The sequence below is a fragment of the Triturus cristatus genome, chromosome 11 (assembly GCF_964204655.1).
Source record: "Triturus cristatus chromosome 11, aTriCri1.1, whole genome shotgun sequence".
NCBI lineage: Eukaryota > Metazoa > Chordata > Amphibia > Caudata > Salamandridae > Triturus > Triturus cristatus.
In genome coordinates this window covers 936,404,912-936,419,729 of record NC_140594.1, presented here as the reverse complement: position 1 = coordinate 936,419,729, position 14,818 = coordinate 936,404,912, and the positions used below count along the sequence as shown (strand labels likewise).

General features: G+C 36.7%; 1 long non-coding RNA gene across 1 annotated transcript; it reads right to left on the bottom strand.

Moving 5' to 3' along the window:
• Positions 1 to 3,212: 3,212 nt before the first annotated feature.
• LOC146785659 (uncharacterized) lies at positions 3,213 to 14,065 on the bottom strand. Its single transcript, XR_014970733.1, has 22 exons — positions 13,945 to 14,065; positions 13,436 to 13,556; positions 12,928 to 13,080; positions 12,419 to 12,539; positions 11,910 to 12,030; positions 11,399 to 11,521; positions 10,887 to 11,010; positions 10,375 to 10,498; positions 9,866 to 9,986; positions 9,355 to 9,477; positions 8,843 to 8,966; positions 8,331 to 8,453; positions 7,818 to 7,942; positions 7,306 to 7,429; positions 6,795 to 6,917; positions 6,284 to 6,406; positions 5,773 to 5,895; positions 5,260 to 5,384; positions 4,748 to 4,871; positions 4,235 to 4,359; positions 3,725 to 3,846; positions 3,213 to 3,336 (listed from the first exon to the last, which is right to left on the bottom strand). It is a non-coding gene; the product is annotated as an uncharacterized LOC146785659 (long non-coding RNA).
• Positions 14,066 to 14,818: the final 753 nt, after the last annotated feature.

Genomic DNA, 14,818 nt, shown 5'->3' with positions numbered 1-14,818 from the left:
GACCAACACAATGTGATCCATATTACTCTCATCTTGACAGAAATTATGTTCAGGCACAGTCTCCCACTATAAGGTAGTGAGGACATGCTGAGGCTGTGAGCGTCTTTTTAATGCATAAAGGAATTATTGTGAGTTAAACTTGCCTTGTATATTGGTAAAATGATGCCGTATGCCGGAAGACTTCCTTTTTTTTTTTTGTTCTTCAGTCTCGGCAATTCAGAGAAACTCAGTTGTGAAACACTGCCACCTCTGGTCATTCAGTATAATCTGTAGATGGAAAAGTCCACTGTTAGCACATTTTCTATAAGCAATACAAAAAAATCTTGATTTTTAGAAAGGGTAAACAGATCAATACTATGGAGTCTTTTATTGTGAAAATCAACAGCTCATTAGAAAATCAAATCTCAATTTTAGTTTTTAACCTCACATACTTCTCTGCAACATTGCTAGTTCCAGGATATAAAGCAGGCTTTAGTAGCGTTGGAGGCAGCCAGACTTTTATGAACTATCATGACCAACACAATGTGATCCATATTACTCTCATCTTGATAGAAATTATGTTCAGGCACAGTCTCCCACTGTAAGGTAGTGAGGACATGCTGATGCTGTGAGCGTCTTTTTAATGCATAAAGGAATTATTGTGAGTTTTACTTGCCTTGCATATTGGTAAAATGATGCCGTATGCCGGAAGACTTCCTTTTTTTTTTTTTCTTCAGTCTCGGCAATTCAGAGAAACTCGGTTGTGAAACACTGCCACCTCTGGTCATTCAGTATAATCTGTAGATGGAAAAGTCCACTGTTAGCACATTTTCTATAAGCAATACAAAAAAATCTTGATTTTTAGAAAGGGTAAACAGATCAATACTATGGAGTCTTTTATTGTGAAAATCAACAGCTCATTAGAAAATCAAATCTCAATTTTAGTTTTAAACCTCACATACTTCTCTGGAACATTGCTAGCTCCAGGATATAAAGCAGGCTTTAGTAGCGTTGGAGGCAGCCAGGCTTTTATGAACTATCATGACCAACACAATGTGATCCATATTACTTTCATCTTGATAGAAATTATGTTCAGGCACAGTCTCCCACTGTAAGGTAGTGAGGACATGCTGATGCTGTGAGCGTCTTTTTAATGCATAAAGGAATTATTGTGAGTTTTACTTGCCTTATAAATTGGTAAAATGATGCGGTATGCCGGAAGACTTCCTTTTTTTTTTTTTTCTTCAGTCTCGGCAATTCAGAGAAACTCGGTTGTGAAACACTGCCACCTCTGGTCATTCAGTATAATCTGTAGATGGAAAAGTCCACTGTTAGCACATTTTCTATAAGCAATACAAAAAAATCTTGATTTTTAGAAAGCGTAAACAGATCAATACTATGGAGCCTTTTATTGTGAAAATCAACAGCTCATTAGAAAATCAAATCTCAATTTTAGTTTTTAACCTCACATACTTCTCTGCAACATTGCTAGTTCCAGGATATAAAGCAGGCTTTAGTAGCGTTGGAGGCAGCCAGGCTTTTATGAACTATCATGACCAACACAATGTGATCCATATTACTTTCATCTTGACAGAAATTATGTTCAGGCACAGTCTCCCACTGTAAGGTAGTGAGGACATGCTGATGCTGTGAGCGTCTTTTTAATGCATAAAGGAATTATTGTGAGTTAAACTTGCCTTGTATATTGGTAAAATGATGCCGTATGCCGGAAGACTTCCTTTTTTTTTTTTGTTCTTCAGTCTCGGCAATTCAGAGAAACTCGGTTGTGAAACACTGCCACCTCTGGTCATTCAGTATAATCTGTAGATGGAAAAGTCCACTGTTAGCACATTTTCTATAAGCAATACAAAAAAATCTTGATTTTTAGAAAGGGTAAACAGATCAATACTATGGAGTCTTTTATTGTGAAAATCAAAAGCTCATTAGAAAATCAAATCTCAATTTTAGTTTTTAACCTCACATACTTCTCTGCAACATTGCTAGCTCCAGGATATAAAGCAGGCTTTAGTAGCGTTGGAGGCAGCCAGGCTTTTATGAACTATCATGACCAACACAATGTGATCCATATTACTTTCATCTTGACAGAAATTATGTTCAGGCACAGTCTCCCACTATAAGGTAGTGAGGACATGCTGATGCTGTGAGCGTCTTTTTAATGCATAAAGGAATTATTGTGAGTTAAACTTGCCTTGTATATTGGTAAAATGATGCCGTATGCCGGAAGACTTCCTTTTTTTTTTTGTTCTTCAGTCTCGGCAATTCAGAGAAACTCGGTTGTGAAACACTGCCACCTCTGGTCATTCAGTATAATCTGTAGATGGAAAAGTCCACTGTTAGCACATTTTCTATAAGCAATACAAAAAAAATCTTGATTTTTAGAAAGCGTAAACAGATCAATACTATGGAGTCTTTTATTGTGAAAATCAACAGCTCATTAGAAAATCAAATCTCAATTTTAGTTTTTAACCTCACATACTTCTCTGCAACATTGCTAGTTCCAGGATATAAAGCAGGGTTTAGTAGCGTTGGAGGCAGCCAGGCTTTTATGAACTATCATGACCAACACAATGTGATCCATATTACTCTCATCTTGACAGAAATTATGTTCAGGCACAGTCTCCCACTATAAGGTAGTGAGGACATGCTGAGGCTGTGAGCGTCTTTTTAATGCATAAAGGAATTATTGTGAGTTAAACTTGCCTTGTATATTGGTAAAATGATGCCGTATGCCGGAAGACTTCCTTTTTTTTTTTTGTTCTTCAGTCTCGGCAATTCAGAGAAACTCAGTTGTGAAACACTGCCACCTCTGGTCATTCAGTATAATCTGTAGATGGAAAAGTCCACTGTTAGCACATTTTCTATAAGCAATACAAAAAAATCTTGATTTTTAGAAAGGGTAAACAGATCAATACTATGGAGTCTTTTATTGTGAAAATCAACAGCTCATTAGAAAATCAAATGTCAATTTTAGTTTTAAACCTCACATACTTCTCTGCAACATTGCTAGCTCCAGGATATAAAGCAGGCTTTAGTAGCGTTGGAGGCAGCCAGGCTTTTATGAACTATCATGACCAACACAATGTGATCCATATTACTCTCATCTTGACAGAAATTATGTTCAGGCACAGTCTCCCACTATAAGGTAGTGAGGACATGCTGAGGCTGTGAGCGTCTTTTTAATGCATAAAGGAATTATTGTGAGTTAAACTTGCCTTGTATATTGGTAAAATGATGCCGTATGCCGGAAGACTTCCTTTTTTTTTTTTGTTCTTCAGTCTCGGCAATTCAGAGAAACTCAGTTGTGAAACACTGCCACCTCTGGTCATTCAGTATAATCTGTAGATGGAAAAGTCCACTGTTAGCACATTTTCTATAAGCAATACAAAAAAATCTTGATTTTTAGAAAGGGTAAACAGATCAATACTATGGAGTCTTTTATTGTGAAAATCAACAGCTCATTAGAAAATCAAATGTCAATTTTAGTTTTAAACCTCACATACTTCTCTGCAACATTGCTAGCTCCAGGATATAAAGCAGGCTTTAGTAGCGTTGGAGGCAGCCAGGCTTTTATGAACTATAATGACCAACACAATGTGATCCATATTACTTTCATCTTGATAGAAATTATGTTCAGGCACAGTCTCCCACTGTAAGGTAGTGAGGACATGCTGATGCTGTGAGCGTCTTTTTAATGCATAAAGGAATTATTGTGAGTTTTACTTGCCTTATAAATTGGTAAAATGATGCCGTATGCCGGAAGACTTCCTTTTTTTTTTTGTCTTCAGTCTCGGCAATTCAGAGAAACTCGGTTGTGAAACACTGCCACCTCCGGTCATTCAGTATAATCTGTAGATGGAAAAGTCCACTGTTAGCACATTTTCTATAAGCAATACAAAAAAATCTTGATTTTTAGAAAGCGTAAACAGATCAATACTATGGAGCCTTTTATTGTGAAAATCAACAGCTCATTAGAAAATCAAATCTCAATTTTAGTTTTTAACCTCACATACTTCTCTGCAACATTGCTAGTTCCAGGATATAAAGCAGGCTTTAGTAGCGTTGGAGGCAGCCAGGCTTTTATGAACTATCATGACCAACACAATGTGATCCATATTACTCTCATCTTGACAGAAATTATGTTCAGGCACAGTCTCCCACTATAAGGTAGTGAGGACATGCTGATGCTGTGAGCGTCTTTTTAATGCATAAAGGAATTATTGTGAGTTAAACTTGCCTTGTATATTGGTAAAATGATGCCGTATGCCGGAAGACTTCCTTTTTTTTTTTTTTTTCTTCAGTCTCGGCAATTCAGAGAAACTCGGTTGTGAAACACTGCCACCTCTGGTCATTCAGTATAATCTGCAGATGGAAAAGTCCACTGTTAGCACATTTTCTATAAGCAATACAAAAAAATCTTGATTTTTAGAAAGCGTAAACAGATCAATACTATGGAGCCTTTTATTGTGAAAATCAACAGCTCATTAGAAAATCAAATCTCAATTTTAGTTTTTAACCTCACATACTTCTCTGCAACATTGCTAGTTCCAGGATATAAAGCAGGCTTTAGTAGCGTTGGAGGCAGCCAGGCTTTTATGAACTATCATGACCAACACAATGTGATCCATATTACTTTCATCTTGACAGAAATTATGTTCAGGCACAGTCTCCCACTGTAAGGTAGTGAGGACATGCTGATGCTGTGAGCGTCTTTTTAATGCATAAAGGAATTATTGTGAGTTTTACTTGCCTTATAAATTGGTAAAATGATGCCGTATGCCGGAAGACTTCCTTTTTTTTTTTTTGTCTTCAGTCTCGGCAATTCAGAGAAACTCGGTTGTGAAACACTGCCACCTCCGGTCATTCAGTATAATCTGTAGATGGAAAAGTCCACTGTTAGCACATTTTCTATAAGCAATACAAAAAAATCGTGATTTTTAGAAAGGGTAAACAGATCAATACTATGGAGTCTTTTATTGTGAAAATCAACAGCTCATTAGAAAATCAAATCTCAATTTTAGTTTTTAACCTCACATACTTCTCTGCAACATTGCTAGTTCCAGGATATAAAGCAGGCTTTAGTAGCGTTGGAGGCAGCCAGGCTTTTATGAACTATCATGACCAACACAATGTGATCCATATTACTCTCATCTTGACAGAAATTATGTTCAGGCACAGTCTCCCACTATAAGGTAGTGAGGACATGCTGATGCTGTGAGCGTCTTTTTAATGCATAAAGGAATTATTGTGAGTTAAACTTGCCTTGTATATTGGTAAAATGATGCCGTATGCCGGAAGACTTCCTTTTTTTTTTTTTTTTCTTCAGTCTCGGCAATTCAGAGAAACTCGGTTGTGAAACACTGCCACCTCTGGTCATTCAGTATAATCTGCAGATGGAAAAGTCCACTGTTAGCACATTTTCTATAAGCAATACAAAAAAATCTTGATTTTTAGAAAGCGTAAACAGATCAATACTATGGAGCCTTTTATTGTGAAAATCAACAGCTCATTAGAAAATCAAATCTCAATTTTAGTTTTTAACCTCACATACTTCTCTGCAACATTGCTAGTTCCAGGATATAAAGCAGGCTTTAGTAGCGTTGGAGGCAGCCAGGCTTTTATGAACTATCATGACCAACACAATGTGATCCATATTACTTTCATCTTGACAGAAATTATGTTCAGGCACAGTCTCCCACTATAAGGTAGTGAGGACATGCTGATGCTGTGAGCGTCTTTTTAATGCATAAAGGAATTATTGTGAGTTAAACTTGCCTTGTATATTGGTAAAATGATGCCGTATGCCGGAAGACTTCCTTTTTTTTTTTGTTCTTCAGTCTCGGCAATTCAGAGAAACTCGGTTGTGAAACACTGCCACCTCTGGTCATTCAGTATAATCTGTAGATGGAAAAGTCCACTGTTAGCACATTTTCTATAAGCAATACAAAAAAATCTTGATTTTTAGAAAGGGTAAACAGATCAATACTATGGAGTCTTTTATTGTGAAAATCAAAAGCTCATTAGAAAATCAAATCTCAATTTTAGTTTTTAACCTCACATACTTCTCTGCAACATTGCTAGCTCCAGGATATAAAGCAGGCTTTAGTAGCGTTGGAGGCAGCCAGGCTTTTATGAACTATCATGACCAACACAATGTGATCCATATTACTTTCATCTTGACAGAAATTATGTTCAGGCACAGTCTCCCACTGTAAGGTAGTGAGGACATGCTGATGCTGTGAGCGTCTTTTTAATGCATAAAGGAATTATTGTGAGTTTTACTTGCCTTATAAATTGGTAAAATGATGCCGTATGCCGGAAGACTTCCTTTTTTTTTTTTGTCTTCAGTCTCGGCAATTCAGAGAAACTCGGTTGTGAAACACTGCCACCTCCGGTCATTCAGTATAATCTGTAGATGGAAAAGTCCACTGTTAGCACATTTTCTATAAGCAATACAAAAAAATCTTGATTTTTAGAAAGGGTAAACAGATCAATACTATGGAGTCTTTTATTGTGAAAATCAAAAGCTCATTAGAAAATCAAATCTCAATTTTAGTTTTTAACCTCACATACTTCTCTGCAACATTGCTAGCTCCAGGATATAAAGCAGGCTTTAGTAGCGTTGGAGGCAGCCAGGCTTTTATGAACTATCATGACCAACACAATGTGATCCATATTACTTTCATCTTGACAGAAATTATGTTCAGGCACAGTCTCCCACTGTAAGGTAGTGAGGACATGCTGATGCTGTGAGCGTCTTTTTAATGCATAAAGGAATTATTGTGAGTTTTACTTGCCTTATAAATTGGTAAAATGATGCCGTATGCCGGAAGACTTCCTTTTTTTTTTTTGTCTTCAGTCTCGGTAATTCAGAGAAACTCGGTTGTGAAACACTGCCACCTCCGGTCATTCAGTATAATCTGTAGATGGAAAAGTCCACTGTTAGCACATTTTCTATAAGCAATACAAAAAAATCTTGATTTTTAGAAAGGGTAAACAGATCAATACTATGGAGTCTTTTATTGTGAAAATCAACAGCTCATTAGAAAATCAAATGTCAATTTTAGTTTTTAACCTCACATACTTCTCTGCAACATTGCTAGTTCCAGGATATAAAGCAGGCTTTAGTAGCGTTGGAGACAGCCAGGCTTTTATGAACTATCATGACCAACACAATGTGATCCATATTACTCTCATCTTGACAGAAATTATGTTCAGGCACAGTCTCCCACTATAAGGTAGTGAGGACATGCTGATGCTGTGAGCGTCTTTTTAATGCATAAAGGAATTATTGTGAGTTAAACTTGCCTTGTATATTGGTAAAATGATGCCGTATGCCGGAAGACTTCCTTTTTTTTTTTTGTTCTTCAGTCTCGGCAATTCAGAGAAACTCGGTTGTGAAACACTGCCACCTCTGGTCATTCAGTATAATCTGTAGATGGAAAAGTCCACTGTTAGCACATTTTCTATAAGCAATACAAAAAAATCTTGATTTTTAGAAAGCGTAAACAGATCAATACTATGGAGTCTTTTATTGTGAAAATCAACAGCTCATTAGAAAATCAAATCTCAATTTTAGTTTTTAACCTCACATACTTCTCTGCAACATTGCTAGTTCCAGGATATAAAGCAGGCTTTAGTAGCGTTGGAGGCAGCCAGACTTTTATGAACTATCATGACCAACACAATGTGATCCATATTACTCTCATCTTGACAGAAATTATGTTCAGGCACAGTCTCCCACTATAAGGTAGTGAGGACATGCTGATGCTGTGAGCGTCTTTTTAATGCATAAAGGAATTATTGTGAGTTTTACTTGCCTTGCATATTGGTAAAATGATGCCGTATGCCGGAAGACTTCCTTTTTTTTTTTTTTTTCTTCAGTCTCGGCAATTCAGAGAAACTCGGTTGTGAAACACTGCCACCTCTGGTCATTCAGTATAATCTGCAGATGGAAAAGTCCACTGTTAGCACATTTTCTATAAGCAATACAAAAAAATCTTGATTTTTAGAAAGCGTAAACAGATCAATACTATGGAGCCTTTTATTGTGAAAATCAACAGCTCATTAGAAAATCAAATCTCAATTTTAGTTTTTAACCTCACATACTTCTCTGCAACATTGCTAGTTCCAGGATATAAAGCAGGCTTTAGTAGCGTTGGAGGCAGCCAGGCTTTTATGAACTATCATGACCAACACAATGTGATCCATATTACTTTCATCTTGACAGAAATTATGTTCAGGCACAGTCTCCCACTGTAAGGTAGTGAGGACATGCTGATGCTGTGAGCGTCTTTTTAATGCATAAAGGAATTATTGTGAGTTTTACTTGCCTTATAAATTGGTAAAAAGATGCCGTATGCCGGAAGACTTCCTTTTTTTTTTTTGTCTTCAGTCTCGGCAATTCAGAGAAACTCGGTTGTGAAACACTGCCACCTCCGGTCATTCAGTATAATCTGTAGATGGAAAAGTCCACTGTTAGCACATTTTCTATAAGCAATACAAAAAAATCTTGATTTTTAGAAAGGGTAAACAGATCAATACTATGGAGTCTTTTATTGTGAAAATCAGAAAGCTCTTTAGAAAATCAAATCTCAATTTTAGTTTTTAACCTCACATACTTCTCTGCAACATTGCTAGTTCCAGGATATAAAGCAGGGTTTAGTAGCGTTGGAGGCAGCCAGGCTTTTATGAACTATCATGACCAACACAATGTGATCCATATTACTCTCATCTTGACAGAAAATATGTTCAGGCACAGTCTCCCACTATAAGGTAGTGAGGACATGCTGATGCTGTGAGCGTCTTTTTAATGCATAAAGGAATTATTGTGAGTTAAACTTGCCTTGTATATTGGTAAAATGATGCCGTATGCCGGAAGACTTCCTTTTTTTTTTTTGTTCTTCAGTCTCGGCAATTCAGAGAAACTCGGTTGTGAAACACTGCCACCTCTGGTCATTCAGTATAATCTGAAGATGGAAAAGTCCACTGTTAGCACATTTTCTATAAGCAATACAAAAAAATCTTGATTTTTAGAAAGGGTAAACAGATCAATACTATGGAGTCTTTTATTGTGAAAATCAAAAGCTCATTAGAAAATCAAATCTCAATTTTAGTTTTTAACCTCACATACTTCTCTGCAACATTGCTAGCTCCAGGATATAAAGCAGGCTTTAGTAGCGTTGGAGGCAGCCAGGCTTTTATGAACTATCATGACCAACACAATGTGATCCATATTACTTTCATCTTGACAGAAATTATGTTCAGGCACAGTCTCCCACTGTAAGGTAGTGAGGACATGCTGATGCTGTGAGCGTCTTTTTAATGCATAAAGGAATTATTGTGAGTTTTACTTGCCTTATAAATTGGTAAAAAGATGCCGTATGCCGGAAGACTTCCTTTTTTTTTTTTGTCTTCAGTCTCGGCAATTCAGAGAAACTCGGTTGTGAAACACTGCCACCTCCGGTCATTCAGTATAATCTGTAGATGGAAAAGTCCACTGTTAGCACATTTTCTATAAGCAATACAAAAAAATCGTGATTTTTAGAAAGGGTAAACAGATCAATACTATGGAGTCTTTTATTGTGAAAATCAAAAGCTCTTTAGAAAATCAAATCTCAATTTTAGTTTTTAACCTCACATACTTCTCTGCAACATTGCTAGTTCCAGGATATAAAGCAGGGTTTAGTAGCGTTGGAGGCAGCCAGGCTTTTATGAACTATCATGACCAACACAATGTGATCCATATTACTCTCATCTTGACAGAAATTATGTTCAGGCACAGTCTCCCACTATAAGGTAGTGAGGACATGCTGATGCTGTGAGCGTCTTTTTAATGCATAAAGGAATTATTGTGAGTTTTACTTGCCTTATAAATTGGTAAAATGATCCCGTATGCCGGAAGACTTCCTTTTTTTTGTTTCTTCAGTCTCGGCAATTCAGAGAAACTCGGTTGTGAAACACTGCCACCTCTGGTCATTCAGTATAATCTGCAGATGGAAAAGTCCACTGTTAGCACATTTTCTATAAGCAATACAAAAAAATCTTGATTTTTAGAAAGGGTAAACAGATCAATACTATGGAGTCTTTTATTGTGAAAATCAAAAGCTCTTTAGAAAATCAAATCTCAATTTTAGTTTTTAACCTCACATACTTCTCTGCAACATTGCTAGTTCCAGGATATAAAGCAGGCTTTAGTAGCGTTGGAGGCAGCCAGGCTTTTATGAACTATCATGACCAACACAATGTGATCCATATTACTTTCATCTTGATAGAAATTATGTTCAGGCACAGTCTCCCACTGTAAGGTAGTGAGGACATGCTGATGCTGTGAGCGTCTTTTTAATGCATAAAGGAATTATTGTGAGTTTTACTTGCCTTGTATATTGGTAAAATGATGCCGTATGCCGGAAGACTTCCTTTTTTTTTTTTGTTCTTCAGTCTCGGCAATTCAGAGAAACTCGGTTGTGAAACACTGCCACCTCTGGTCATTCAGTATAATCTGAAGATGGAAAAGTCCACTGTTAGCACATTTTCTATAAGCAATACAAAAAAATCTTGATTTTTAGAAAGGGTAAACAGATCAATACTATGGAGTCTTTTATTGTGAAAATCAAAAGCTCATTAGAAAATCAAATCTCAATTTTAGTTTTTAACCTCACATACTTCTCTGCAACATTGCTAGCTCCAGGATATAAAGCAGGCTTTAGTAGCGTTGGAGGCAGCCAGGCTTTTATGAACTATCATGACCAACACAATGTGATCCATATTACTTTCATCTTGATAGAAATTATGTTCAGGCACAGTCTCCCACTGTAAGGTAGTGAGGACATGCTGATGCTGTGAGCGTCTTTTTAATGCATAAAGGAATTATTGTGAGTTTTACTTGCCTTGTATATTGGTAAAATGATGCCGTATGCCGGAAGACTTCCTTTTTTTTTTTTGTTCTTCAGTCTCGGCAATTCAGAGAAACTCGGTTGTGAAACACTGCCACCTCTGGTCATTCAGTATAATCTGAAGATGGAAAAGTCCACTGTTAGCACATTTTCTATAAGCAATACAAAAAAATCTTGATTTTTAGAAAGGGTAAACAGATCAATACTATGGAGTCTTTTATTGTGAAAATCAAAAGCTCATTAGAAAATCAAATCTCAATTTTAGTTTTTAACCTCACATACTTCTCTGCAACATTGCTAGCTCCAGGATATAAAGCAGGCTTTAGTAGCGTTGGAGGCAGCCAGGCTTTTATGAACTATCATGACCAACACAATGTGATCCATATTACTTTCATCTTGACAGAAATTATGTTCAGGCACAGTCTCCCACTGTAAGGTAGTGAGGACATGCTGATGCTGTGAGCGTCTTTTTAATGCATAAAGGAATTATTGTGAGTTTTACTTGCCTTATAAATTGGTAAAAAGATGCCGTATGCCGGAAGACTTCCTTTTTTTTTTTTGTCTTCAGTCTCGGCAATTCAGAGAAACTCGGTTGTGAAACACTGCCACCTCCGGTCATTCAGTATAATCTGTAGATGGAAAAGTCCACTGTTAGCACATTTTCTATAAGCAATACAAAAAAATCGTGATTTTTAGAAAGGGTAAACAGATCAATACTATGGAGTCTTTTATTGTGAAAATCAAAAGCTCTTTAGAAAATCAAATCTCAATTTTAGTTTTTAACCTCACATACTTCTCTGCAACATTGCTAGTTCCAGGATATAAAGCAGGGTTTAGTAGCGTTGGAGGCAGCCAGGCTTTTATGAACTATCATGACCAACACAATGTGATCCATATTACTCTCATCTTGACAGAAATTATGTTCAGGCACAGTCTCCCACTATAAGGTAGTGAGGACATGCTGATGCTGTGAGCGTCTTTTTAATGCATAAAGGAATTATTGTGAGTTTTACTTGCCTTGCATATTGGTAAAATGATGCCGTATGCCGGAAGACTTCCTTTTTTTTGTTTCTTCAGTCTCGGCAATTCAGAGAAACTCGGTTGTGAAACACTGCCACCTCTGGTCATTCAGTATAATCTGTAGATGGAAAAGTCCACTGTTAGCACATTTTCTATAAGCAATACAAAAAAATCTTGATTTTTAGAAAGGGTAAACAGATCAATACTATGGAGTCTTTTATTGTGAAAATCAACAGCTCATTAGAAAATCAAATGTCAATTTTAGTTTTAAACCTCACATACTTCTCTGCAACATTGCTAGCTCCAGGATATAAAGCAGGCTTTAGTACCGTTGGAGGCAGCCAGGCTTTTATGAACTATCATGACCAACACAATGTGATCCATATTACTCTCATCTTGACAGAAATTATGTTCAGGCACAGTCTCCAACTATAAGGTAGTGAGGACATACTGATGCTGTGAGCGTCTTTTTAATGCATAAAGGAATTAGTGTGAGTTAAACTTGCCTTGCATATTGGTAAAATGATGCCGTATGCCGGAAGACTTCCTTTTTTTTGTTTCTTCAGTCTCGGCAATTCAGAGAAACTCGGTTGTGAAACACTGCCACCTCTGGTCATTCAGTATAATCTGTAGATGGAAAAGTCCACTGTTAGCACATTTTCTATAAGCAATACAAAAAAATCTTGATTTTTAGAAAGGGTAAACAGATCAATACTATGGAGTCTTTTATTGTGAAAATCAACAGCTCATTAGAAAATCAAATGTCAATTTTAGTTTTAAACCTCACATACTTCTCTGCAACATTGCTAGCTCCAGGATATAAAGCAGGCTTTAGTAGCGTTGGAGGCAGCCAGGCTTTTATGAACTATAATGACCAACACAATGTGATCCATATTACTTTCATCTTGATAGAAATTATGTTCAGGCACAGTCTCCCACTGTAAGGTAGTGAGGACATGCTGATGCTGTGAGCGTCTTTTTAATGCATAAAGGAATTATTGTGAGTTTTACTTGCCTTATAAATTGGTAAAATGATCCCGTATGCCGGAAGACTTCCTTTTTTTTTTCTTCAGTCTCGGCAATTCAGAGAAACTCGGTTGTGAAACACTGCCACCTCTGGTCATTCAGTATAATATGTAGATGGAAAAGTCCACTGTTAGAACATTTTCTATAAGCAATACAAAAAAAATTTTGATTTTTAGAAAGGGTAAACAGATCAATACTATGGAGTCTTTTATTGTGAAAATCAACAGCTCATTAGAAAATCAAATCTCAATTTTAGTTTTTAACCTCACATACTTCTCTGCAACATTGCTAGTTCCAGGATATAAAGCAGGCTTTAGTAGCGTTGGAGGCAGCCAGGCTTTTATGAACTATCATGACCAACACAATGTGATCCATATTACTTTCATCTTGACAGAAATTATGTTCAGGCACAGTCTCCCACTATAAGGTAGTGAGGACATGCTGATGCTGTGAGCGTCTTTTTAATGCATAAAGGAATTATTGTGAGTTTTACTTGCCTTGCATATTGGTAAAATGATGCCGTATGCCGGAAGACTTCCTTTTTTTTGTTTCTTCAGTCTCGGCAATTCAGAGAAACTCGGTTGTGAAACACTGCCACCTCTGGTCATTCAGTATAATCTGCAGATGGAAAAGTCCACTGTTAGCACATTTTCTATAAGCAATACCAAAAAATCTTGATTTTTAGAAAGGGTAAACAGATCAATACTATGGAGTCTTTTATTGTGAAAATCAAAAGCTCATTAGAAAATCAAATCTCAATTTTAGTTTTTAACCTCACATACTTCTCTGCAACATTGCTAGTTCCAGGATATAAAGCAGGCTTTAGTAGCGTTGGAGGCAGCCAGGCTTTTATGAACTATCATGACCAACACAATGTGATCCATATTACTCTCATCTTGACAGAAATTATGTTCAGGCACAGTCTCCAACTATAAGGTAGTGAGGACATACTGATGCTGTGAGCGTCTTTTTAATGCATAAAGGAATTAGTGTGAGTTAAACTTGCCTTGCATATTGGTAAAATGATGCCGTATGCCGGAAGACTTCCTTTTTTTTGTTTCTTCAGTCTCAGCAATTCAGAGAAACTCGGTTGTGAAACACTGCCACCTCTGGTCATTCAGTATAATCTGCAGATGGAAAAGTCCACTGTTAGCACATTTTCTATAAGCAATACAAAAAAATCTTGATTTTTAGAAAGGGTAAACAGATCAATACTATGGAGTCTTTTATTGTGAAAATCAACAGCTCATTAGAAAATCAAATCTCAATTTTAGTTTTTAACCTCACATACTTCTCTGCAACATTGCTAGCTCCAGGATATAAAGCAGGCTTTAGTAGCGTTGGAGGCAGCCAGGCTTTTATGAACTATCATGACCAACACAATGTGATCCATATTACTTTCATCTTGATAGAAATTATGTTCAGGCACAGTCTCCCACTGTAAGGTAGTGAGGACATGCTGATGCTGTGAGCGTCTTTTTAATGCATAAAGGAATTATTGTGAGTTTTACTTGCCTTGTATATTGGTAAAATGATGCCGTATGCCGGAAGACTTCCTTTTTTTTTTTTGTTCTTCAGTCTCGGCAATTCAGAGAAACTCGGTTGTGAAACACTGCCACCTCTGGTCATTCAGTATAATCTGAAGATGGAAAAGTCCACTGTTAGCACATTTTCTATAAGCAATACAAAAAAATCTTGATTTTTAGAAAGGGTAAACAGATCAATACTATGGAGTCTTTTATTGTGAAAATCAAAAGCTCATTAGAAAATCAAATCTCAATTTTAGTTTTTAACCTCACATACTTCTCTGCAACATTGCTAGCTCCAGGATATAAAGCAGGCTTTAGTAGCGTTGGAGGCAGCCAGGCTTTTATGAACTA